This window comes from Doryrhamphus excisus, linkage group LG14 (genome assembly GCF_037039965.1).
Source record: "Doryrhamphus excisus strain RoL-2023G ecotype Guam linkage group LG14, RoL_Dexc_Guam_v1.1, whole genome shotgun sequence".
Classification (NCBI taxonomy): Eukaryota; Metazoa; Chordata; class Actinopteri; order Syngnathiformes; family Syngnathidae; genus Doryrhamphus; species Doryrhamphus excisus.
Window position 1 is genome coordinate 438,464 of NC_136370.1, and position 26,083 is coordinate 464,546.

The following is a 26,083-nucleotide window of genomic DNA, read 5'->3' on the forward strand; positions in this document are numbered from 1 at the left end:
GCTGGCCCTTTAAGGCTGGCCCTTTAAGCTGGCCCTCTAAGGCTGGCCCTTTAAGGCTGGCCCTTTAAGGCTGGCCCTTTAAGCTGGCCCCTTAGGGCTGGCCCTCTAAGGCTGGCCCTTTAAGCTGGCCCTTTAAGGCTGGCCCTTTAAGCTGGCCCTTTAAGGCTGGCCCTTTAAGCTGGCCCTTTAAGGCTGGTCCTCTAAGGCTGGCCCTTTAAGACTGGCCCTTTAAGGCTGGCCCTTTAAGGCTGGCCCTTTAAGCTGGCCCCTTAAGGCTGGCCCTTTAAGCTGGCCCTCTAAGGCTGGCCCTTTAAGCTGGCCCTCTAAGGCTGGCCCTTTAAGGCTGGCCCTTTAAGGCTTGCCCTTTAAGGCTGGCCCTTTAAGCTGGCCCTTTAAGGCTGGCCCTTTAAGCTGGCCCTTTAAGGCTGGCCCTTTAAGGCTGGCCCTTTAAGCTGGCCCTTTAAGGCTGGCCCTTTAAGCTGGCCCTTTAAGGCTGGCCCTTTGAGGCTGGCCCTTTAAGCTGGCCCCTTAAGGCTGGCCCTTTAAGCTGGCCCTCTAAGGCTGGCCCTTTAAGCTGGCCCTCTAAGGCTGGCCCTTTAAGGCTTGCCCTTTAAGGCTGGCCCTTTAAGCTGGCCCCTTAAGGCTGGCCCTTTAAGCTGGCCCCTTAAGGCTGGCCCTTTAAGCTGGCCCTCTAAGGCAGGCCCTTTAAGCTGGCCCTTTAAGGCTGGCCCTTTAAGGCTGGCCCTTTAAGCTGGCCCTTTAAGGCTGGCCCTTTAAGCTGGCCCTTTAAGGCTGGCCCTTTAAGGCTGGCCCTTTAAGGCTTGCCCTTTAAGGCTGGCCCTTTAAGCTGGCCCCTTAAGGCTGGCCCTTTAAGCTGGCCCTTTAAGGCTGGCCCTTTAAGGCTGGCCCTTTAAGGCTGGCCCTCTAAGGCTGGCCCTTTAAGCTGGCCCCTTAAGGCTGGCCATCTAAGGCTGGCCCTTTAAGCTGGCCCTTTAAGGCTGGCCCTTTAAGCTGGCCCTTTAAGGCTGGCCCTTTAAGCTGGCCCTTTAAGGCTGGCCCTCTAAGGCTGGCCCTTTAAGACTGGCCTTTTAAGGCTGGCCCTTTAAGGCTGGCCCTTTAAGCTGGCCCCTTAAGGCTGGCCCTTTAAGCTGGCCCTCTAAGGCTGGCCCTTTAAGCTGGCCCTCTAAGGCTGGCCCTTTAAGGCTGGCCCTTTAAGGCTTGCCCTTTAAGGCAGGCCCTCTAAGGCTGGCCCTTTAAGGCTTGCCCTTTAAGGCTGGCCCTTTAAGCTGGCCCCTTAAGGCTGGCCCTTTAAGCTGGCCCTCTAAGGCTGGCCCTTTAAGCTGGCCCTTTAAGGCTGGCCCTTTAAGCTGGCCCTGTAAAGCTGGCCCTCTAAGGCTGGCCTTTTAAGCTGGCCCTTTAAGGCTGGCCCTTTAAGCTGGCCCTCTAAGGCTGGCCCTTTAAGGCTGGCCCTTTAAGCTGGCCCCTTAGGGCTGGCCCTCTAAGGCTGGCCCTTTAAGCTTTCCCTTTAAGGCTGGCCCTGTAAGCTGGCCCTTTAAGGCTGGCCCTTTAAGGCTGGCCCTTTAAGCTGGCCCTTTAAGGCTGGCCCTTTAAGGCTGGCCCTTTAAGGCTGGCCCTTTAAGCTGGCCCTTTAAGGCTGGCCCTTTAAGCTGGCCCTGTAAAGCTGGCCCTCTAAGGCTGGCCTTTTAAGCTGGCCCTTTAAGGCTGGCCCTTTAAGCTGGCCCTCTAAGGCTGGCCCTTTAAGGCTGGCCCTTTAAGGCTGGCCCTTTAAGCTGGCCCCTTAGGGCTGGCCCTCTAAGGCTGGCCCTTTAAGCTGGCCCTTTAAGGCTGGCCCTGTAAGCTGGCCCTTTAAGGCTGGCCCTTTAAGGCTGGCCCTTTAAGGCTGGCCCTTTAAGGCTGGCCCTTTAAGCTGGCCCTTTAAGGCTGGCCCTTTAAGCTGGCCCTTTAAAGCTGGCCCTTTAAGGCTGGCCCTTTAAGGCTGGCCCTTTAAGCTGGCCCCTTAAGGCTGGCCATCTAAGGCTGGCCCTTTAAGCTGGCCCTTTAAGGCTGGCCCTTTAAGGCTGGCCCTTTAAGACTGGCCTTTTAAGGCTGGCCCTTTAAGGCTGGCCCTTTAAGCTGGCACTCTAAGGCTGGCCCCTTTAAGCTGGCCCTTTAAGGCTGGCCCTTTAAGCTGGCCCTGTAAAGCTGGCCCTCTAAGGCTGGCCTTTTAAGCTGGCCCTTTAAGGCTGGCCCTTTAAGCTGGCCCTCTAAGGCTGGCCCTTTAAGGCTGGCCCTTTAAGGCTGGCCCTTTAAGCTGGCCCCTTAGGGCTGGCCCTCTAAGGCTGGCCCTTTAAGCTGGCCCTTTAAGGCTGGCCCTTTAAGCTGGCCCTTTAAGGCTGGCCCTTTAAGCTGGCCCTTTAAGGCTGGTCCTCTAAGGCTGGCCCTTTAAGACTGGCCCTTTAAGGCTGGCCCTTTAAGGCTGGCCCTTTAAGCTGGCCCCTTAAAGCTGGCCCTTTAAGCTGGCCCTCTAAGGCTGGCCCTTTAAGCTGGCCCTCTAAGGCTGGTCCTTTAAGGCTGGCCCTTTAAGGCTTGCCCTTTAAGGCTGGCCCTTTAAGCTGGCCCTTTAAGGCTGGCCCTTTAAGCTGGCCCTTTAAGGCTGGCCCTTTAAGGCTGGCCCTTTAAGCTGGCCCTTTAAGGCTGGCCCTTTAAGCTGGCCCTTTAAGGCTGGCCCTTTGAGGCTGGCCCTTTAAGCTGGCCCCTTAAGGCTGGCCCTTTAAGCTGGCCCTCTAAGGCTGGCCCTTTAAGCTGGCCCTCTAAGGCTGGCCCTTTAAGGCTTGCCCTTTAAGGCTGGCCCTTTAAGCTGGCCCCTTAAGGCTGGCCCTTTAAGCTGGCCCCTTAAGGCTGGCCCTTTAAGCTGGCCCTCTAAGGCTGGCCCTTTAAGCTGGCCCTTTAAGGCTGGCCCTTTAAGGCTGGCCCTTTAAGCTGGCCCTTTAAGGCTGGCCCTTTAAGCTGGCCCTTTAAGGCTGGCCCTTTAAGGCTGGCCCTTTAAGGCTTGCCCTTTAAGGCTGGCCCTTTAAGCTGGCCCCTTAAGGCTGGCCTTTAAGCTGGCCCTTTAAGGCTGGCCCTTTAAGGCTGGCCCTTTAAGGCTGGCCCTTTAAGGCTGGCCCTTTAAGCTGGCCCCTTAAGGCTGGCCATCTAAGGCTGGCCCTTTAAGCTGGCCCTTTAAGGCTGGCCCTTTAAGCTGGCCCTTTAAGGCTGGCCCTTTAAGCTGGCCCTTTAAGGCTGGCCCTCTAAGGCTGGCCCTTTAAGACTGGCCCTTTAAGATTGGCCCTTTAAGGCTGGCCCTTTAAGCTGGCCCCTTAAGGCTGGCCCTTTAAGCTGGCCCTCTAAGGCTGGCCCTTTAAGCTGGCCCTCTAAGGCTGGCCCTTTAAGGCTGGCCCTTTAAGGCTTGCCCTTTAAGGCTGGCCCTGTAAGCTGGCCCTTTAAGGCTGGCCCTTTAAGCTGGCCCTTTAAGGCTGGCCATCTAAGGCTGGCCCTTTAAGGCTGGCCCTTTAAGGCTGGCCCTTTAAGGCTGGCCCTCTAAGGCTGGCCCTTTAAGGCTGGCCCTTTAAGCTGGCCCCTTAAGGCTGGCCATCTAAGGCTGGCCCTTTAAGCTGGCCCTTTAAGGCTGGCCCTTTAAGCTGGCCCTTTAAGGCTGGCCCTTTAAGCTGGCCCTTTAAGGCTGGCCCTCTAAGGCTGGCCCTTTAAGACTGGCCTTTTAAGGCTGGCCCTTTAAGGCTGGCCCTTTAAGCTGGCCCCTTAAGGCTGGCCCTTTAAGCTGGCCCTCTAAGGCTGGCCCTTTAAGCTGGCCCTCTAAGGCTGGCCCTTTAAGGCTGGCCCTTTAAGGCTTGCCCTTTAAGGCAGGCCCTCTAAGGCTGGCCCTTTAAGGCTTGCCCTTTAAGGCTGGCCCTTTAAGCTGGCCCCTTAAGGCTGGCCCTTTAAGCTGGCCCTCTAAGGCTGGCCCTTTAAGCTGGCCCTTTAAGGCTGGCCCTTTAAGCTGGCCCTTTAAAGCTGGCCCTCTAAGGCTGGCCTTTTAAGCTGGCCCTTTAAGGTTGGCCCTTTAAGCTGGCCCTCTAAGGCTGGCCCTTTAAGGCTGGCCCTTTAAGGCTGGCCCTTTAAGCTGGCCCCTTAGGGCTGGCCCTCTAAGGCTGGCCCTTTAAGCTGGCCCTTTAAGGCTGGCCCTGTAAGCTGGCCCTTTAAGGCTGGCCCTTTAAGGCTGGCCCTTTAAGCTGGCCCTTTAAGGCTGGCCCTTTAAGGCTGGCCCTTTAAGTTGGCCCTTTAAGGCTGGCCCTTTAAGCTGGCCCTTTAAAGCTGGCCCTTTAAGGCTGGCCCTTTAAGGCTGGCCCTTTAAGCTGGCCCCTTAAGGCTGGCCATCTAAGGCTGGCCCTTTAAGCTGGCCCTTTAAGGCTGGCCCTTTAAGCTGGCCCTTTAAGGCTGGCCCTCTAAGGCTGGCCCTTTAAGACTGGCCCTTTAAGGCTGGCCCTTTAAGCTGGCCCCTTAAGGCTGGCCCTTTAAGCTGGCCCTCTAAGGCTGGCCCTTTAAGCTGGCCCTCTAAGGCTGGCCCTTTAAGCTGGCCATCTAAGGCTGGCCCTTTAAGGCTGGCCCTTTAAGGCTGGCCCTTTAAGGCTGGCCCTTTAAGCTGGCCCCTTAAGGCTGGCCCTCTAAGGCTGGCCCTTTAAGGCTGGCCCTTTAAGGCTGGCCCTTTAAGCTGGCCCCTTAAGGCTGGCCCTTTAAGCTGGCCCTCTAAGGCTGGCCCTTTAAGCTGGCCCTCTAAGGCTGGCCCTTTAAGGCTTGCCCTTTAAGGCTGGCCCTTTAAGCTGGCCCCTTAAGGCTGGCCCTTTAAGCTGGCCCTTTAAGGCTGGCCCTTTAAGGCTGGCCCCTTAAGGCTGGCCCTTTAAGGCTGGCCCTTTAAGGCTGGCCCTTTAAGCTGGCCCCTTAAGGCTGGCCCTTTAAGCTGGCCCCTTAAGGCTGGCCATCTAAGGCTGGCCCTTTAAGCTGGCCCTTTAAGGCTGGCCCTTTAAGCTGGCCCTTTAAGGCTGGCCCTTTAAGCTGGCCCTTTAAGGCTGGCCCTCTAAGGCTGGCCCTTTAAGGCTTGCCCTTTAAGGCTGGCCCTTTAAGCTGGCCCCTTAAGGCTGGCCCTTTAAGCTGGCCCTCTAAGGCTGGCCCTTTAAGCTGGCCCTTTAAGGCTGGCCCTTTAAGCTGGCCCTTTAAGGCTGGCCCTTTAAGGCTGGCCCTATAAGCTGGCCCTTTAAGGCTGGCCCTTTAAGGCCGGCCCTTTAAGCTGGCCCTTTAAGGCTGGCCCTTTAAGCTGGCCCTTTAAGGCTGGCCCTTTAAGGCTGGCCCTTTAAGCTGGCCCCTTAAGGCTGGCCCTTTAAGCAGGCCCTCTAAGGCTGGCCCTTTAAGCTGGCCCTCTAAGGCTGGCCCTTTAAGGCTTGCCCTTTAAGGCTGGCCCTTTAAGCTGGCCCCTTAAGGCTGGCCCTTTAAGCTGGCCCTTTAAGGCTGGCCCTTTAAGGCTGGCCCTTTAAGCTGGCCCTTTAAAGCTGGCCCTTTAAGGCTGGCCCTTTAATGCTGGCCCTTTAAGCTGGCCCCTTAAGGCTGGCCCTTTAAGCTGGCCCTCTAAGGCTGGCCCTTTAAGCTGGCCCTCTAAGGCTGGCCCTTTAAGGCTTGCCCTTTAAGGCTGGCCCTTTAAGCTGGCCCCTTAAGGCTGGCCCTTTAAGCTGGCCCTTTAAGGCTGGCCCTTTAAGGCTGGCCCTTTAAGGCTGGCCCTTTAAGGCTGGCCCTTTAAGGCTGGCCCTTTAAGGCTGGCCCTTTAAGCTGGCCCCTTAAGGCTGGCCATCTAAGGCTGGCCCTTTAAGCTGGCCCCTTAAGGCTGGCCCTTTAAGCTGGCCCTCTAAGGCTGGCCCTTTAAGCTGGCCCTCTAAGGCTGGCCCTTTAAGGCTTGCCCTTTAAGGCTGGCCCTTTAAGCTGGCCCTTTAAGGCTGGCCCTTTAAGCTGGCCCTTTAAGGCTGGCCCTTTAAGGCTGGCCCTTTAAGCTGGCCCTTTAAGGCTGGCCCTTTAAGCTGGCCCTTTAAGGCTGGCCCTTTGAGGCTGGCCCTTTAAGCTGGCCCCTTAAGGCTGGCCCTTTAAGCTGGCCCTCTAAGGCTGGCCCTTTAAGCTGGCCCTCTAAGGCTGGCCCTTTAAGGCTTGCCCTTTAAGGCTGGCCCTTTAAGCTGGCCCCTTAAGGCTGGCCCTTTAAGCAGGTCCTCTACGGCTGGCCCTTTAAGCTGGCCCTCTAAGGCTGGCCCTTTAAGGCTGGCCCTTTAAGGCTGGCCCTTTAAGCTGGCCCTTTAAGGCTGGCCCTTTAAGCTGGCCCTTTAAGGCTGGCCCTCTAAGGCTGGCCCTTTAAGACTGGCCCTTTAAGGCTGGCCCTTTAAGGCTGGCCCTTTAAGCTGGCCCTTTAAGGCTGGCCCTTTAAGCTGGCCCTTTAAGGCTGGCCCTTTAAGGCTGGCCCTTTAAGGCTTGCCCTTTAAGGCTGGCCCTTTAAGCTGGCCCTTTAAGGCTGGCCCTTTAAGCTGGCCCTTTAAGGCTGGCCCTTTAAGGCTGGCCCTTTAAGCTGGCCCTTTAAGGCTGGCCCTTTAAGCTGGCCCTTTAAGGCTGGCCCTTTGAGGCTGGCCCTTTAAGCTGGCCCCTTAAGGCTGGCCCTTTAAGCTGGCCCTCTAAGGCTGGCCCTTTAAGCTGGCCCTCTAAGGCTGGCCCTTTAAGGCTTGCCCTTTAAGGCTGGCCCTTTAAGCTGGCCCCTTAAGGCTGGCCCTTTAAGCAGGTCCTCTACGGCTGGCCCTTTAAGCTGGCCCTCTAAGGCTGGCCCTTTAAGGCTTGCCCTTTAAGGCTGGCCCTTTAAGGCTGGCCCTTTAAGCTGGCCCTTTAAGGCTGGCCCTTTAAGCTGGCCCTTTAAGGCTGGCCCTCTAAGGCTGGCCCTTTAAGACTGGCCCTTTAAGGCTGGCCCTTTAAGGCTGGCCCTTTAAGCTGGCCCTTTAAGGCTGGCCCTTTAAGCTGGCCCTTTAAGGCTGGCCCTTTAAGGCTGGCCCTTTAAGGCTGGCCCTTTAAGGCTTGCCCTTTAAGGCTGGCCCTTTAAGCTGGCCCTTTAAGGCTGGCCCTTTAAGCTGGCCCTTTAAGGCTGGCCCTTTAAGGCTGGCCCTTTAAGCTGGCCCTTTAAGGCTGGCCCTTTAAGCTGGCCCTTTAAGGCTGGCCCTTTAAGGCTGGCCCTTTGAGGCTGGCCCTTTAAGGCTGGCCCTTTAAGCTGGCCCCTTAAGGCTGGCCCTTTAAGCTGGCCCTCTAAGGCTGGCCCTTTAAGCTGGCCCTCTAAGGCTGGCCCTTTAAGCTGGCCCTTTAAGCTGGCCCTTTAAGGCTGGCCCTTTAAGGCTGGCCCTTTAAGGCTGGCCCTTTAAGGCTGGCCCTTTAAGCTGGCCCCTTAAGGCTGGCCATCTAAGGCTGGCCCTTTAAGCTGGCCCTTTAAGGCTGGCCTTTTAAGCTGGCCCTTTAAGGCTGGCCCTTTAAGCTGGCCCTTTAAGGCTGGCCCTTTAAGCTGGCCCTTTAAGGCTGGCCCTTTAAGCTGGCCCTTTAAGGCTGGCCCTTTAAGCTGGCCCTTTAAGGCTGGCCCTTTAAGGCTGGCCCTTTGAGGCTGGCCCTTTAAGCTGGCCCCTTAAGGCTGGCCCTTTAAGCTGGCCCTCTAAGGCTGGCCCTTTAAGCTGGCCCTCTAAGGCTGGCCCTCTAAGGCTGGCCCTTTAAGGCTTGCCCTTTAAGGCTGGACCTTTAAGCTGTCCCCTTAAGGCTGGCCCTTTAAGCTGGCCCTCTAAGGCTGGCCCTTTAAGCTGGCCCTTTAAGGCTGGCCCTTTAAGCTGGCCCTGTAAAGCTGGCCCTCTAAGGCTGGCCCTTTAAGCTGGCCCTTTAAGGCTGGCCCTTTAAGCTGGCCCTCTAAGGCTGGCCCTTTAAGCTGGCCCTCTAAGGCTGGCCCTTTAAGCTGGCCCTCTAAGGCTGGCCCTTTAAGCTGGCCCTCTAAGGCTGGCCCTCTAAGGCTGGCCCTTTAAGGCTTGCCCTTTAAGGCTGGCCCTTTAAGCTGGCCCTTTAAGGCTGGCCCTTTAAGCTGGCCCTCTAAGGCTGGCCCTTTAAGCTGGCCCTTTAAGCTGGCCCTTTAAGGCTGGCCCTTTAAGGCTGGCCCTTTAAGCTGGTCCCTTAAGGCTGGCCCTTTAAGCTGGCCCTCTAAGGCTGGCCCTTTAAGCTGGCCCTCTAAGGCTGGCCCTTTAAGGCTGGCCCTTTAAGCTGGCCCTTTAAGGCTGGCCCTTTAAGCTGGCCCTTTAAGGCTGGCCCTTTAAGGCTGGCCCTTTAAGCTGGCCCTTTAAGGCTGGCCCTTTAAGCTGGCCCTTTAAGGCTGGCCCTTTAAGGCTGGCCCTTTGAGGCTGGCCCTTTAAGCTGGCCCCTTAAGGCTGGCCCTTTAAGCTGGCCCTCTAAGGCTGGCCCTTTAAGCTGGCCCTCTAAGGCTGGCATTCTAAGGCTGGCCCTTTAAGGCTTGCCCTTTAAGGCTGGACCTTTAAGCTGGCCCCTTAAGGCTGGCCCTTTAAGCTGGCCCTTTAAGGCTGGCCCTTTAAGCTGGCCCTTTAAGGCTGGCCCTCTAAGGCTGGCCCTTTAAGACTGGCCCTTTAAGGCTGGCCCTTTAAGCTGGTCCCTTAAGGCTGGCCCTTTAAGCTGGCCCTCTAAGGCTGGCCCTTTAAGCTGGCCCTCTAAGGCTGGCCCTTTAAGGCTGGCCCTTTAAGCTGGCCCTTTAAGGCTGGCCCTTTAAGCTGGCCCTTTAAGGCTGGCCCTATAAGGCTGGCCCTTTAAGCTGGCCCCTTAAGGCTTGCCCTCTAAGGCTGGCCCTTTAACCTGGCCCTTTAAGGCTGGCCCTTTAAGCTGGCCCTTTAAAGCTGGCCCTCTAAGGCTGGCCCTTTAAGACTGGCCCTTTAAGGCTGGCCCTTTAAGGCTGGCCCTTTAAGCTGGCCCCTTAAGGCTTGCCCTTTAAGCTGGCCCTCTAAGGCTGGCCCTTTAAGCTGGCCATCTAAGGCTGGCCCTTTAAAGCTGGCCCTTTAAGCTGGCCCCTTAAGGCTGGCCCTCTAAGGCTGGCCCTTTAAGCTGGCCCTCTAAGGCTGGCCCTTTAAGGCTGGCCCTTTAAGCTGGCCCCTTAAGGCTGGCCCTCTAAGGCTGGCCCTTTAAGCTGGCCCTTTAAGGCTGGCCCTTTAAGCTGGCCCTTTAAGGCTGGCCCTTTAAGGCCGGCCCTTTAAGCTGGCCCTTTAAGGCTGGCCCTTTAAGCTGGCCCTTTAAGGCTGGCCCTCTAAGGCTGGCCCTTTAAGACTGGCCCTTTAAAGCTGGCCCTTTAAGGCTGGCCCTCTAAGGCTGGCCCTTTAAGGCTGGCCCTTTAAGGCTGGCCCTTTAAGGCTGGCCCTCTAAGGCTGGCCCTTTAAGACTGGCCCTTTAAGGCTGGCCCTTTAAGGCTGGCCCTTTAAGCTGGCCCCTTAAGGCTGGCCCTTTAAGCTGGCCCTCTAAGGCTGGCCCTTTAAGCTGGCCCTCTAAGGCTGGCCCTTTAAGGCTGGCCCTTTAAGGCTTGCCCTTTAAGGCTGGCCCTTTAAGCTGGCCCTTTAAAGCTGGCCCTTTAAGCTGGCCCTTTAAGGCTGGCCCTTTAAGGCTGGCCCTTTAAGCTGGCCCTTTAAGGCTGGCCCTTTAAGCTGGCCCTTTAAGGCTGGCCCTTTGAGGCTGGCCCTTTAAGCTGGCCCCTTAAGGCTGGCCCTTTAAGCTGGCCCTCTAAGGCTGGCCCTTTAAGCTGGCCCTCTAAGGCTGGCCCTTTAAGGCTTGCCCTTTAAGGCTGGCCCTTTAAGCTTGCCCCTTAAGGCTGGCCCTTTAAGCTGGCCCTCTAAGGCTGGCCCTTTAAGCTGGCCCTTTAAGCTGGCCCCTTAAGGCTGGCCCTTTAAGGCCGGCCCTTTAAGCTGGCCCTTTAAGGCTGGCCCTTTAAGCTGGCCCTTTAAGGCTGGCCCTTTAAGCTGGCCCTTTAAGGCTGGCCCTTTAAGGCTGGCCCTTTAAGCTGGCCCCTTAAGGCTGGCCCTTTAAGCAGGCCCTCTAAGGCTGGCCCTTTAAGCTGGCCCTTTAAGCTGGCCCTCTAAGGCTGGCCCTTTAAGGCTTGCCCTTTAAGGCTGGCCCTTTAAGCTGGCCCCTTAAGGCTGGCCCTTTAAGCTGGCCCTTTAAGGCTGGCCCTTTAAGGCTGGCCCTTTAAGCTGGCCCTTTAAAGCTGGCCCTTTAAGGCAGGCCCTTTAAGGCTGGCCCTTTAAGCCCTCCCCCTTAAGGCTGGCCCTTTAAGCTGGCCCTTTAAGCTGGCCCTTTAAGGCTGGTCCTCTAAGGCTGGCCCTTTAAGACTGGCCCTTTAAGGCTGGCCCTTTAAGGCTGGCCCTTTAAGCTGGCCCCTTAAGGCTGGCTGTTTAAGCTGGCCCTCTAAGGCTGGCCCTTTAAGCTGGCCCTCTAAGGCTGGCCCTTTAAGGCTGGCCCTTTAAGGCTTGCCCTTTAAGGCTGGCCCTTTAAGCTGGCCCTTTAAGGCTGGCCCTTTAAGCTGGCCCTTTAAGGCTGGCCCTTTAAGGCTGGCCCTTTAAGCTGGCCCTTTAAGGCTGGCCCTTTAAGCTGGCCCCTTAAGGCTGGCCCTTTAAGCTGGCCCTCTAAGGCTGGCCCTTTAAGCTGGCCCTTTAAGGCTGGCCCTTTAAGCTGGCCCTTTAAGGCTGGCCCTCTAAGGCTGGCCCTTTAAGACTGGCCCTTTAAGGCTGGCCCTTTAAGCTGGTCCCTTAAGGCTGGCCCTTTAAGCTGGCCCTCTAAGGCTGGCCCTTTAAGCTGGCCCTCTAAGGCTGGCCCTTTAAGGCTGGCCCTTTAAGCTGGCCCTTTAAGGCTGGCCCTTTAAGCTGGCCCTTTAAGGCTGGCCCTATAAGGCTGGCCCTTTAAGCTGGCCCCTTAAGGCTTGCCCTCTAAGGCTGGCCCTTTAACCTGGCCCTTTAAGGCTGGCCCTTTAAGGCTGGCCCTTTAAGCTGGCCCTTTAAAGCTGGCCCTCTAAGGCTGGCCCTTTAAGACTGGCCCTTTAAGGCTGGCCCTTTAAGGCTGGCCCTTTAAGCTGGCCCCTTAAGGCTTGCCCTTTAAGCTGGCCCTCTAAGGCTGGCCCTTTAAGCTGGCCATCTAAGGCTGGCCCTTTAAAGCTGGCCCTTTAAGCTGGCCCCTTAAGGCTGGCCCTCTAAGGCTGGCCCTTTAAGCTGGCCCTCTAAGGCTGGCCCTTTAAGGCTGGCCCTTTAAGCTGGCCCCTTAAGGCTGGCCCTCTAAGGCTGGCCCTTTAAGCTGGCCCTTTAAGGCTGGCCCTTTAAGCTGGCCCTTTAAGGCTGGCCCTTTAAGGCCGGCCCTTTAAGCTGGCCCTTTAAGGCTGGCCCTTTAAGCTGGCCCTTTAAGGCTGGCCCTCTAAGGCTGGCCCTTTAAGACTGGCCCTTTAAAGCTGGCCCTTTAAGGCTGGCCCTCTAAGGCTGGCCCTTTAAGGCTGGCCCTTTAAGGCTGGCCCTTTAAGGCTGGCCCTCTAAGGCTGGCCCTTTAAGACTGGCCCTTTAAGGCTGGCCCTTTAAGGCTGGCCCTTTAAGCTGGCCCCTTAAGGCTGGCCCTTTAAGCTGGCCCTCTAAGGCTGGCCCTTTAAGCTGGCCCTCTAAGGCTGGCCCTTTAAGGCTGGCCCTTTAAGGCTTGCCCTTTAAGGCTGGCCCTTTAAGCTGGCCCTTTAAAGCTGGCCCTTTAAGCTGGCCCTTTAAGGCTGGCCCTTTAAGGCTGGCCCTTTAAGCTGGCCCTTTAAGGCTGGCCCTTTAAGCTGGCCCTTTAAGGCTGGCCCTTTGAGGCTGGCCCTTTAAGCTGGCCCCTTAAGGCTGGCCCTTTAAGCTGGCCCTCTAAGGCTGGCCCTTTAAGCTGGCCCTCTAAGGCTGGCCCTTTAAGGCTTGCCCTTTAAGGCTGGCCCTTTAAGCTTGCCCCTTAAGGCTGGCCCTTTAAGCTGGCCCTCTAAGGCTGGCCCTTTAAGCTGGCCCTTTAAGCTGGCCCCTTAAGGCTGGCCCTTTAAGGCCGGCCCTTTAAGCTGGCCCTTTAAGGCTGGCCCTTTAAGCTGGCCCTTTAAGGCTGGCCCTTTAAGCTGGCCCTTTAAGGCTGGCCCTTTAAGGCTGGCCCTTTAAGCTGGCCCCTTAAGGCTGGCCCTTTAAGCAGGCCCTCTAAGGCTGGCCCTTTAAGCTGGCCCTTTAAGCTGGCCCTCTAAGGCTGGCCCTTTAAGGCTTGCCCTTTAAGGCTGGCCCTTTAAGCTGGCCCCTTAAGGCTGGCCCTTTAAGCTGGCCCTTTAAGGCTGGCCCTTTAAGGCTGGCCCTTTAAGCTGGCCCTTTAAAGCTGGCCCTTTAAGGCAGGCCCTTTAAGGCTGGCCCTTTAAGCCCTCCCCCTTAAGGCTGGCCCTTTAAGCTGGCCCTTTAAGCTGGCCCTTTAAGGCTGGTCCTCTAAGGCTGGCCCTTTAAGACTGGCCCTTTAAGGCTGGCCCTTTAAGGCTGGCCCTTTAAGCTGGCCCCTTAAGGCTGGCTGTTTAAGCTGGCCCTCTAAGGCTGGCCCTTTAAGCTGGCCCTCTAAGGCTGGCCCTTTAAGGCTGGCCCTTTAAGGCTTGCCCTTTAAGGCTGGCCCTTTAAGCTGGCCCTTTAAGGCTGGCCCTTTAAGCTGGCCCTTTAAGGCTGGCCCTTTAAGGCTGGCCCTTTAAGCTGGCCCTTTAAGGCTGGCCCTTTAAGCTGGCCCCTTAAGGCTGGCCCTTTAAGCTGGCCCTCTAAGGCTGGCCCTTTAAGCTGGCCCTTTAAGGCTGGCCCTCTAAGGCTGGCCCTTTAAGACTGGCCCTTTAAGGCTGGCCCTTTAAGGCTGGCCCTTTAAGCTGGCCCCTTAAGGCTGGCCCTTTAAGCTGGCCCTCTAAGGCTGGCCCTTTAAGCTGGCCCTTTAAGGCTGGCCCTTTAAGCTGGCCCTTAAAGGCTGGCCCTTTAAGGCTGGCCCTTTAAGCTGGCCCTTTAAGGCTGGCCCTTTAAGGCTGGCCCTTTAAGGCTTGCCCTTTAAGGCTGGCCCTTTAAGCTGGCCCTTTAAGGCTGGCCCTTTAAGGCTGGCCCTTTAAGGCTGGCCCTTTAAGCTGGCCCTTTAAGGCTGGCCCTTTAAGCTGGCCCTTTAAGGCTGGCCCTTTGAGGCTGGCCCTTTAAGCTGGCCCCTTAAGGCTGGCCCTTTAAGCTGGCCCTCTAAGGCTGGCCCTTTAAGCTGGCCCTCTAAGGCTGGCCCTCTAAGGCTGGCCCTTTAAGGCTTGCCCTTTAAGGCTGGCCCTTTAAGCTGGCCCCTTAAGGCTGGCCCTTTAAGCTGGCCCTCTAAGGCTGGCCCTTTAAGCTGGCCCTTTAAGCTGGCCCTTTAAGGCTGGCCCTTTAAGGCTGGCCCTTTAAGGCTGGCCCTTTAAGGCTGGCCCTTTAAGGCTGGCCCTTTAAGTTGGCCCCTTAAGGCTGGCCATCTAAGGCTGGCCCTTTAAGCTGGCCCTTTAAGGCTGGCCTTTTAAGCTGGCCCTTTAAGGCTGGCCCTTTAAGCTGGCCCTTTAAGGCTGGCCCTCTAAGGCTGGCCCTTTAAGACTGGCCCTTTAAGGCTGGCCCTTTAAGCTGGTCCCTTAAGGCTGGCCCTTTAAGGCTGGCCCTTTAAGGCTGGCCCCTTAAGGCTGGCCCTTTAAGCTGGCCCTCTAAGGCTGGCCCTTTAAGCTGGCCCTCTAAGGCTGGCCCTTTAAGGCTGGCCCTTTAAGGCTGGCCCTTTAAGCTGGCCCTTTAAAGCTGGCCCTTTAAGCTGGCCCTTTAAGGCTGGCCCTTTAAGGCTGGCCCTTTAAGCTGGCCCTTTAAGGCTGGCCCTTTAAGGCTGGCCCTTTAAGCTGGCCCCTTAAGGCTGGCCCTTTAAGCTGGCCCTTTAAGGCTGGCCCTTTAAGGCTGGCCCTTTAAAGCTGGCCCTTTAAGGCAGGCCCTTTAAGGCTGGCCCTTTAAGCCCTCCCCCTTAAGGCTGGCCCTTTAAGCTGGCCCCTTAAGGCTGGCCCTTTAAGCTGGCCCTCTAAGGCTGGCCCTTTAAGCTGGCCCTCTAAGGCTGGCCCTCTAAGGCTGGCCCTTTAAGGCTTGCCCTTTAAGGCTGGCCCTTTAAGCTGGCCCCTTAAGGCTGGCCCTTTAAGCTGGCCCTCTAAGGCTGGCCCTTTAAGCTGGCCCTTTAAGCTGGCCCTTTAAGGCTGGCCCTTTAAGGCTGGCCCTTTAAGGCTGGCCCTTTAAGGCTGGCCCTTTAAGGCTGGCCCTTTAAGTTGGCCCCTTAAGGCTGGCCATCTAAGGCTGGCCCTTTAAGCTGGCCCTTTAAGGCTGGCCTTTTAAGCTGGCCCTTTAAGGCTGGCCCTTTAAGCTGGCCCTCTAAGGCTGGCCCTTTAAGACTGGCCCTTTAAGGCTGGCCCTTTAAGCTGGTCCCTTAAGGCTGGCCCTTTAAGGCTGGCCCTTTAAGGCTGGCCCCTTAAGGCTGGCCCTTTAAGCTGGCCCTCTAAGGCTGGCCCTTTAAGCTGGCCCTCTAAGGCTGGCCCTTTAAGGCTTGCCCTTTAAGGCTGGCCCTTTAAGCTGGCCCCTTAAGGCTGGCCCTTTAAGCTGGCCCTCTAAGGCTGGCCCTTTAAGCTGGCCCTTTAAGCTGGCCCCTTAAGGCTGGCCCTTTAAGCTGGCCCTCTAAGGCTGGCCCTTTAAGGCTGGCCCTTTAAGGCTGGCCCTTTAAGGCTGGCCCTTTAAGCTGGCCCTTTAAAGCTGGCCCTTTAAGCTGGCCCTTTAAGGCTGGCCCTTTAAGGCTGGCCCTTTAAGCTGGCCCTTTAAGGCTGGCCCTTTAAGCTGGCCCTTTAAGGCTGGCCCTTTGAGGCTGGCCCTTTAAGCTGGCCCTTTAAGGCTGGCCCTTTGAGGCTGGCCCTTTAAGCTGGCCCCTTAAGGCTGGCCCTTTAAGCTGGCCCTCTAAGGCTGGCCCTTTAAGCTGGCCCTCTAAGGCTGGCCCTTTAAGGCTTGCCCTTTAAGGCTGGCCCTTTAAGCTGGCCCCTTAAGGCTGGCCCTTTAAGCTGGCCCTCTAAGGCTGGCCCTTTAAGCTGGCCCCTTAAGGCTGGCCCTTTAAGGCCGGCCCTTTAAGCTGGCCCTTTAAGGCTGGCCCTTTAAGCTGGCCCTTTAAGGCTGGCCCTTTAAGCTGGCCCTTTAAGGCTGGCCCTTTAAGGCTGGCCCTTTAAGCCTGCCCCTTAAGGCTGGCCCTTTAAGCAGGCCCTCTAAGGCTGGCCCTTTAAGCTGGCCCTCTAAGGCTGGCCCTTTAAGGCTTGCCCTTTAAGGCTGGCCCTTTAAGCTGGCCCCTTAAGGCTGGCCCTTTAAGCTGGCCCTTTAAGGCTGGCCCTTTAAGGCTGGCCCTTTAAGCTGGCCCTTTAAAGCTGGCCCTTTAAGGCAGGCCCTTTAAGGCTGGCCCTTTAAGCCCTCCCCCTTAAGGCTGGCCCTTTATGCTGGCCCTTTAAGCTGGCCCTTTAAGGCTGGTCCTCTAAGGCTGGCCCTTTAAGACTGGCCCTTTAAGGCTGGCCCTTTAAGGCTGGCCCTTTAAGCTGGCCCCTTAAGGCTGGCTGTTTAAGCTGGCCCTCTAAGGCTGGCCCTTTAAGCTGGCCCTCTAAGGCTGGCCCTTTAAGGCTGGCCCTTTAAGGCTTGCCCTTTAAGGCTGGCCCTTTAAGCTGGCCCTTTAAGGCTGGCCCTTTAAGCTGGCCCTTTAAGGCTGGCCCTTTAAGGCTGGCCCTTTAAGCTGGCCCTTTAAGGCTGGCCCTTTAAGCTGGCCCCTTAAGGCTGGCCCTTTAAGCTGGCCCTCTAAGGCTGGCCCTTTAAGCTGGCCCTTTAAGGCTGGCCCTCTAAGGCTGGCCCTTTAAGACTGGCCCTTTAAGGCTGGCCCTTTAAGGCTGGCCCTTTAAGCTGGCCCCTTAAGGCTGGCCCTTTAAGCTGGCCCTCTAAGGCTGGCCCTTTAGGCTGGCCCTTTAAGCTGGCCCTTTAAGGCTGGCCCTTTAAGGCTGGCCCTTTAAGCTGGCCCTTTAAGGCTGGCCCTTTAAGGCTGGCCCTTTAAGCTGGCCCTTTAAGGCTGGCCCTTTAAGCTGGCCCTTTAAGCTGGCCCTTTAAGGCTGGCCCTTTAAGCTGGCCCCTTAAGGCTGGCCCTTTAAGATGGCCCTGTAAAGCTGGCCCTCTAAGGCTGGCCCTTTAAGCTGGCCCCTTAAGGCTGGCCCTTTAAGCTGGCCCTCTAAGGCTGGCCCTTTAAGCTGGCCCTCTAAGGCTGGCCCTTTAAGGCTGGCCCTTTAAGGCTGGCCCTTTAAGCTGGCCCTTTATGGCTGGCCCTTTAAAGCTGGCCCTTTAAGGCTGGCCCTTTAAGGCTGGCCCTTTAAGCTGGCCCTCTAAGGCTGGCCCTCTAAGGCTGGCCCTTTAAGGCTGGCCCTTTAAGCTGGCGCTCTAAGGCTGGCCCTTTAAGGCTGGCCCTCTAAGGCTGGCCCTTTAAGGCTGGCCCTTTAAGGCTGGCCCTTTAAGGCTGGCCCTTTAAGCTGGCCCCTTAAGGCTGGCCCTTTAAGCTGGCCCTCTAAGGCTGGCCCTTTAAGCTGGCCATCTAAGGCTGGCCCTTTAAGCTGGCCCTTTAAGCTGGCCCCTTAAGGCTGGCCCTCTAAGGCTGGCCCTTTAAGGCTGGCCCTTTAAGGCTGGCCCTTTAAGCTGGCCCCTTAAGGCTGGCCCTTTAAGCTGGCCCTCTAAGGCTGGCCCTTTAAGCTGGCCATCTAAGGCTGGCCCTTTAAGCTGGCCCTTTAAGCTGGCCCCTTAAGGCTGGCCCTCTAAGGCTGGCCCTTTAAGCTGGCCCTTTAAGGCTGGCCCTTTAAGCTGGCCCTCTAAGGCTGGCCCTTTAAGCTGGCCCTTTAAGGCTGGCCCTTTAAGATGGCCCTCTAAGGCTGGCCCTTTAAGCTGGCCCTTTAAGGCTGGCCCTTTAAGCTGGCCCTCTAAGGCTGGCCCTTTAAGGCTGGCCCTTTAAGCTGGCCCTTTAAGGCTGGCCCTTTAAGCTGGCCCTTTAAGGCTGGCCCTTTAAGGCTGGCCCTTTAAGGCTGGCCCTTTAAGCTGGCCCTTTAAGGCTGGCCCTCTAAGGCTGGCCCTTTAGGACTGGCCCTTTAAGGCTGGCCCTTTAAGGCTGGCCCTTTAAGCTGGCCCCTTAAGGCTGGCCCTTTAAGCTGGCCCTCTAAGGCTGGCCCTTTAAGCTGGCCCTCTAAGGCTGGCCCTCTAAGGCTGGCCCTTTAAGGCTTGCCCTTTAAGGCTGGCCCTCTAAGGCTGGCCCTTTAAGCTGGCCCTATAAGGCTGGCCCTTTAAGCTGGCCCTTTAAAGCTGACCCTCTAAGGCTGGCCCTTTAAGCTGGGCCTTTAAGGCTGGCCCTTTAAGGCTGGCCCTTTAAGGCTGGCTCTTTAAGCTGGCCCCTTAAGGCTGGCCCTTTAAGCAGGCCCTCTAAGGCTGGCCCTTTAAGGCTGGCCCTTTAAGGCTGGCTCTTTAAGCTGGCCCCTTAAGGCTGGCCCTTTAAGCTGGCCCTCTAAGGCTGGCCCTTTTAGGCTGGCCCTTAAAGCTGGCCTTTTAAGCTGGCCCTTAAAGCTGGCCCTTTAAGGCTGGCCCTTTAAGCTGGGCCTTTAAGGCTGGCCCTCTAAGGCTGGCCCTTTAAGCTGGGCCTTTAAGGCTGGCCCTCTAAGGCTGGCCCTTTAAGGCTGGCCCTCTAAGGCTGGCCCTTTAAGGCTGGCCCTCTAAGGCTGGCCTTTTAGGCTGGCCTTTTAAGCTGGCCCTTAAAGCTGGCCCTTTAAGGCTGGCCCTTTAAGGCTGGCCCTTTAAGCTGGGCCTTTAAGGCTGGCCCTCTAAGGCTGGCCCTTTAAGGCTGGCCCTTTAAGCTGGGCCTTTAAGGCTGGCCCTCTAAGGCTGGCCCTTTAAGGCTGGCCCTCTAAGGCTGGCCCTTTCAGGCCAGAAACATGTAGCAACATGTCAGTCCACTTTACAAAATTTACCGGTAAATAATCCAACACTTATACATCCAATTCAAGATGGCCATCCTTCATAGTTGCAGTAAAAGTTCACTATTGGCATTCATCCCACTCTACTGTCTAGCAATGTGTTTAGCAGTTGAAATATGCATGTGCTGGAAATGGTGTGTTCCTAACGTCCGAGTGTACTCGGAAGATGAAAACTTGAGCTTCGTTGTCCTTCACATTGTCCCGGAACACATTGGGAGCGTTGTCTCCGTCAAAGGCAATATTAGCGACATCTGGTGGAAGAAGGAAGGCAAAGCAATCTCGCTACAACGAGTGAAAGACAGATCGCCATTACAAACAAAAATGCTTTAATTAGTTCATGTCATTAACAGTTCAATTGCTTGGTGGTCATTATATGCACAAGTTAGCGCCAAAATAACCAGTCCGTTTCAATGCGCGCTGTGACATAAGATGCTCATGACGTCAGCGGTCACGTGATGAAATGGTCACCATTTGGAAGCAGTGTGACTCAGGAAGACTTGACACACTTCGAGGCTTCGGGCTCATTTCACCATCTCTACTAAAAACAAATAGTTGATGGAAAAGCAGAAATCATGAAAATAATGCGTGTAACATCTATTCGCCTTCTTACAGTGTGCATGTTCATCGTTTCGTCGCATGCTTGAGCTTCATGGCCAATTTTTACACGGATTTACGCACCACATTTCCCAAAACGGTGGAAACTTTGGGTCTTGGGAGTTAACTCGGAGTTATGAGGGTGTTAGCGGAGCAATGCTGTCACCTAGTGGCGTTATGGCAGTACTGCAGTGATTTCAAATTGTCACTTTGTTCCAACGATTGAGGGAAGGTTGTCATGTAGCTATGATACCTATTAAGTATCCTCCCTGCTGCGTTAGGAACCTTGGGGGCTGGTCTACAATTGGGTGTGGAGGGGGTGAGGGGTTTCCTTGGGGCTACTCCTTTGCCCTCGGCATGGTTCTGGCTCGGTCACCCTTCTATTTTAACCGCACTAGATACAGGCACGGGACCCACCATAGCCCAGCTGTCCTCCACCTTGAACTACTTGACCAACCCATATATTCATACCGTATATAAACCACATAGAGGCCAGCCCTTTGGAGTGGGTCTCTTTAGTTGACTTATTTTTTATTGCATAATATACACAATGCCATTTCATCACACACATGGGTGAGGCGGGCTTGGCTGGGGTTCCAAGCAGCAATTGAAGACAAGGACAATCCTCCATGTCCAAAGCAGGGATGTCAGAGAGCGGGCGGCAGCAAAGATACGTCCAACAGTTGAGAGTCAGTGAAAGGGCTGCTGGAGTACACGACATCCTCGTCTGAGTTTGCAGCAGAGTCGTACAGCATGGGGTCCACGTCGAGATCCAAATGAGTCTCTAGGATGTCATCGCTCAGTCCTGAACCAACCACAAGAAAGACAGAGGAAGCAAAGTGCACAGTACGGGTCAAAGGTCACAACAACTAACCTTACATGAGACGTCACACGTTTGTCTCCATGAAGGTACAGTGCATCCGGAAAGTATTCACAGCGCTTCACTTTTTCTACATTTTGTCATGTTACATTCATGTTTTGAATATATTAAAAATAGAAAACCAAAAAAATCACATTTACATAAGTATTCACAGATCTTTCTACAGCTCAATTGGAGTCCACCTGCAGTAAATTCAGTTGATTGGACATGATTTGGAAATATAATAACTGTCTATATAAGGTCCCACAGTTGACTGTGCATGTCAGAGCACAAACACCAAGCATGAAGTCAAAAGAACTGTCTGTAGACCTGCGAGACAGGATTGTCTTGAGGCACAAATCTGGGGAAGGATACAGAAACATTTCTGCTGCTTTGAAGGTCCCAATGAGCACAGTGGCCCCCATTATTCGACTAGTCAGGATAGAAGGAAAAATGAATGCAGCAATATATAGAGATATCCTGGATGAAAATATTGTGGGACCTTATATAGACAGTTATTATATTTTCCAAATCATGTCCAATCAACTGAATTTACTGCAGGTGGACTCCAATTACGCTGTAGAAAGATCTCAAGGATGATCAGTGGAAAAAAGATGCACCTGAGCTCAATTTTGAGCTTCATGGCAAAGGCTGTGACTACTTATGTAAATGTGATTTTTTGTTTTCTATTTTTAATAAATTCAAAAAAGTAAAAAAAATACTTTTTCACATTGTCATAATGGAGTATTTTGAGGTAAGAGATTAAATTAATACAATTGGGAATGAGGCTGTAACTTGACAAAATGTGGAAAAAGTGAAGCGCTGTGAATACTTTCCGGATGTACTGTATGTGCCCTGGGATTGGCTGGCCACCGGTCCAGGGTGTACCCCGCCTCTCGCCCCAAATCAGGCTCCAGCATACCCCCACCCTAGTGAGGATAAGAGACATAGAAAATGAATGAATAACTAAACCATGTTGGTGTCATTCAACAGCTGTACTGTAATCTTACCTTGTCTAAGCTGTTGGGACCAAATTCTTGAGCGTCAACATCCTTCAGTATTCTGTTAAATGGATGGTCAAATTTATATCTGGCCCTAACGAGCCCTAGCCAGCCCTAAAGAGCCCTGGCCCCAACTCGCCCTAGCCAGCCCTGGCCCCAACTCTCCCTAGCCAGCCCTGGCCCCAACTCGCCCTAACTCGCCCTAACTCGCCCTAGCCAGCCCTAAAGAGCCCTGGCCCCAACTCGCCCTAGCCAGCCCTAAAGAGCCCTGGCCCCAACTCGCCCTAGCCAGCCCTGGCCCCAACTCGCCCTAGCCCCAACTCGCCCTAGCCAGCCCTGGCCCCAACTCGCCCTAACTCGCCCTAGCCAGCCCTAAAGAGCCCTGGCCCCAACTCGCCTTAGCCAGCCCTGGCCCCAACTCGCCCTAGCCCCAACTCGCCCTAGCCAGCCCTGGCCCCAACTCGCCCTAACTCGCCCTAGCCAGCCCTGGCCCCAACTCGCCCTAACTCGCCCTAGCCAGCCCTAAAGAGCCCTGGCCCCAACTCGCCCTAACTCGCCCTAGCCAGCCCTAAAGAGCCCTGGCCCCAACTCGCCCTAGCCAGCCCTGGCCCCAACTCGCCCTAGCCCCAACTCGCCCTAGCCAGCCCTGGCCCCAACTCGCCCTAGCCCCAACTCGCCCTAGCCAGCCCTGGCCCCAACTCGCCCTAGCCAGCCCTAACTCGGCCCTAAAACCCTCCTCCAACCATAGCCCTAAAACCCTAACCCAAACATTCAAACGAGATCTATGTTGACTACTTACCCAACGGCGCAGCGCAGACTACTCATGTTTCCTTCGGTTAGCTGGTCCGTTGATACCACCATTCTCTGCCAGTCTGTCTTCTTCCTCTTTTGTTTCAACGCTCCAAGGCGTATTACTGCCCTCCACAGGTTGGGCACAAGTGTAAGAAGGCTGGGGGGGCTGGGGCGAGGGAGTGGGGGGCTGGGGTGTGGGACGGGGGAGGCTGGGCCTAAATGTAGAAGGCTGGGGGGCTCGGGGACTGGGGTGTGGAAGGCTGGGCCCAAATGAGGAAGGCAGGGGGTGAGGGAGGGGGGAGGCTGCTATTTCTACTTGCTATGTACTGCCAACTAGGGGTCACTTTAAAGTAATGCTATTCTACTCGGTAAATACCACCATCTCGTGGTCACTTTAATGGACTGCTGCTTCCAACAATGCAATCTCAATGGGCGACGTTTTTCGCCAGTAACTCCCCAACGAAAGGTCGTATAAACATAGAACCGACTTCTGCCTACACAAATTCAGCTGCAAGCTTTCCGTTGAGACCCCCAAGCCAAACAAACTTGGGTGCCCTCATTCCATCCCAAGACCTGCAAAACATCCTTACCGCCAAAGGACAAAACCCCTGAGACTCCAGCGCTACCCCCTGGGTCAGCACCCAGCGCAAACGCACGAGGAAAGAGAAAAACCTTGACCAAGGTCAGCCACCGGGAGAGGAATCCGGCGATTACGGTGACCAGCTGTCCCTGCTCTTGGATCTGATGGCGCGAGGGGAATCGGTTCCCCCCACCAACCCGGGCCACAGAGGCCCTTCGGCGTTGGGAGTCAGAATTCGCTTTCTGTTGAGAACCCTAAGAAATTGAAAAATAGAATCCAGGAATATGAACCTGTAAAACCTGTAAAACCTCATCCCAAGACCTGCAAAACATGCTTACCGCCGAAGGACAAAACCCCTGAGACTCCAGCGCTACCGCACGAGTAAAGAGAAAAACCTCGACCAAGGTCAGCCACCGGGAGAGGAATCCGACCATTACGGTGACCAGCTGTCCCTGCTCTTGGATCTGATGGCGCGAGGGGAATTGGTTCCCCCCACTCCCCCACCAACCCGGGCCACAGAGGCCCTTCGGCGTTGGGAGTCAGAATTCGCTTTCCGTTGAGAACCCTAAGAAAGTGAAACCTGTGAAACCTGTGAAACCTGTGAAACCTGTGAAACCTGTGAAACCTGTGAAACCTGTGAAACCTGTGAAACCTGTGAAACCTGTGAAACCTGTGAAACCTGTGAAACCTGTGAAACCTGTGAAACCTGTGAAACCTGTGAAACCTGTGAAACCTGTGAAACCTGTAAAACCTGTAAAACCTGTAAAACCTGTGAAACCTGTGAAACCTGTAAAACCTGTGAAACCTGTGAAACCTGTAAAACCTGTAAAACCTTATCCCAAGACCTGCAAAACATCCTTACCGCCGAAGGACAAAACCCCTGAGACTCCAGCGCTACCGCACGAGTAAAGAGAAAAACCTCGACCAAGGTCAGCCACCGGGAGAGGAATCCGACGATTACGGTGACCAGCTGTCCCTGCTCTTGGATCTGATGGTGCGAGGGGAATCGGTTCCCCCCACTCCCCCACCAACCCAGGCCACAGAGGCCCTTCGGCGTTGGGAGTCAGAATTCGCTTTCCGTTGAGAACCCTAAGAAATTGAAAAATAGAATCCAGGAATATGAACCCTGTGAACCCTGTGAACCCTGTAAAACCTGTAAAACCTGTAAATCCTCATCCCAAGACCTGCAAAACATCCTTACCGCCGAAGGACAAAACCCCTGAGACTCCAGCGCTACCGCACGAGGAAAGAGAAAAACCTCGACCAAGGTCAGCCACCGGGAGAGGAATCCGACGATTACGGTGACCAGCTGTCCCTGCTCTTGGATCTGATGGCGCGAGGGGAATCGGTTCCCCCCACTCCCCCACCAACCCAGGCCACAGAGGCCCTTCGGCATTGGGAGTCAGAATTCGCTTTCCGTTGAGAACCCTAGAGAAATTGAAAAATAGAATCCAGGAATATGAACCTGAATATGAACCGACATTGCTTCAAACAATATTATGTGTGTTAGCCTGTTAAACTATTCAATCTGCAACATTTTACACACACACTGAATGTTGAACCTGAATTTGCCAACAAATAGTTTAACGTCTGTCACCCCCTTGTGACAGCTCTTAGTTTTCCTCAGTTCCTCGTTCATGCCCTTGTTTTGTATTTCCTTCCTGTGTTGCTCTGCTGTGTTTTCAGTTGATGTCCATTATCTCCCGCACCTGTTTCTCATTATTTGTGATGCCTATTTGGTTCAGGTGCGCGCTCCTTTCTTTGTTGGGTCATTGATGTTGTTTTCTCTGTTGAACATGCTAGTGCGTTGGTCTGCTGCATAGTATCAACAATAAATGCCTTTTTACCTGCTATTGGGTCCTCATCTCTGCATCCTGGGGTCGTGCCGTAAAGCTCCCAAGCCGGAACGTGACAACCTCTCTGTGCTAACCACAAAAAAGAAAAATAATTATCTAACCAGATCATTTAACTTTGAGACAGACAACATGTGGTGCTAAAGTTAGCTTTCTGCTTGTTTAAAGCATCGGCAGCTTACCGGAGCAAAGGTAGCTTAACACACAGCCAGTGCAATCCTAGCCTCAAGAGGCTGACACTGCACTTCCTGCAAGCCCTCCAAAATGCACGCCAGGTCCTCAACAACCAACCCCGCTGCAAATTAAAACAACCATGGCTGCGGTCACATGATGCACCGTCACCGGTACACGCCCAGTAATTTTATGCCTACCTTTCACATACGCTGCTGATGGCACGACAGACCAGAGCCCGCCACCGGAGCGCGCCAACACAGCCTCGACAGGTGAACAGCAAGGAACAATGAGCGCCCCGGTGACGCCAAGACCCATCAATAACCCTGGCACCGCCTCGCAATCGAGCCCCAACAGCTGATGCCAATTCAGGTGGAAGCGCAACAACGCTCAACCTACCAAAAATGCTGCACATGTAATTCATGTGGCAGCAAGAATATCTGTATTCATTAGTGCAGTTCATTAGTGGAGTGGAGTATTTTGAGGTAAGAGATTAAATTAATACAATTTGGAATGAGGCTGTAACTTGACAAAATGTGGAAAAAGTGAAGCGCTGTGAATACTTTCCGGATGCACTGTATGTGCCCTGGGATTGGCTGGCCACCGGTCCAGGGTGTACCCCGCCTCTCGCCCCAAATCAGGCTCCAGCATACCCCAACCCTAGTGAGGATAAGACATAGAAAAGAGTTTCTACCGGAGTGTCCACCAAACTTGACCTAAGAACCCAATGTAGCATGAAAACCAAATAAGACCTGAGACTAGTGTGCTTGGATATACGCAGCGCTCACTTTTGCATCACATCTGCCTCCCGTTTCTGCTGCTCAGTCGAGCGGTCGGAGTCTTTGGAAGTGAATTTAGCCTCATGATCACCACGAGGACATTTGCTCGGAATCAGCATCTGCAACAATTGCATGTGAAGTCTGGTGCGAGTTAAGACTAGAATGAGAGATCGCCTACCTTGAGTTCAGCTCGAAGAAGAATCTGACTCTCTGGGGAGGCGCCATCCAGATGGAACCACTGATCCAGGACCAGTTCTGGTTCCGAGAGCAGCTCTCTGATTGGGACGACTAAGGAACCCATGGGCAACGTCCAGCTGTGAGAGAGCTGGAGAAACAAAGTGTAAAGGTAGTAATACAAGTCAAGTTTGTTGATATCACATGGTGGAAATACTAAAAATAATATTGTTAACTTACCTTGACAACAACATTCTCTTCTCTAGGGTCATGAACCAGGAAGCAGAACGCCTCATTCCACTGAGGTGATGTCGTGCGATCACACACCTACAGCAAAGATGGACGTGTTAGTCCCGGATGCCAATACCCTGGTTATTATTTGGCTAGTTGCCACGCTTAGTCTCACAGTAGTTTTGTGGGATGTTTTTCCAAGAAGCATATCCGCTCCCACTTTTGGCTCTTTTCCACTCTTTTTCACCTGTTGACACGCCACATGGGTCATAATAAAACACAGATCATGCCTCCTCAGTACCTCCTCGACTCACTTACTGGTAAACCATCTGCTTGTTCGATGAAGACAAACAAAAGTCCCACAGATGGAACGGCTTTGTTCTGGTAGGACTGCCTGGAGTAGAACTTGAGAATCTGAAGAGAATGGTTCGATATTAGTATTTTTTATAGTTGAATGAAGCATTAGTACGCTTTTTCTTCTTCTGGAAGCACCCCCCTTATCCAGTTGGTCTGCCTCCGAGGCTGTTGGAAGCCATTCCAGGATCAGGTGAACGCGACCTGACTTGACATCACTGAGCGTGTACTGATACACTGATACATAAAACACACACAATCCTTTGAATGCTTGAACAATTCAATGACAATAATATAAGCCGTTTCCATACCTGATCCGTGTACTGAGAATCAATTATGTCCTTCAGTTTGACCTTCAGCCTGCATGTTGAGAAACATGACAATTATTTCAACCACTTGATAATGGAATGGATTTCTTTTCTCTAATTCATGTTTATTTTTATTTATTTACACTGCAATATTTGATATTTATACATATATATTTAATATCATTTGCGTTCTACATGAATGTTCTAAATGATTCCAACCATATCAAATT

At 54.3% G+C, this 26,083-nt stretch overlaps 1 long non-coding RNA gene across 1 annotated transcript; it reads right to left on the reverse strand.

The window, feature by feature from the left end:
* Window positions 1-18,466: 18,466 nt before the first annotated feature.
* On the reverse strand, window positions 18,467-19,853 carry LOC144901688 (uncharacterized). The gene is made up of 2 exons (XR_013629745.1): window positions 19,626-19,853; window positions 18,467-19,556 (listed from the first exon to the last, which is right to left on the reverse strand). It is a non-coding gene; the product is annotated as an uncharacterized LOC144901688 (long non-coding RNA).
* Between the last annotated feature and the right edge of the window lie 6,230 nt (window positions 19,854-26,083).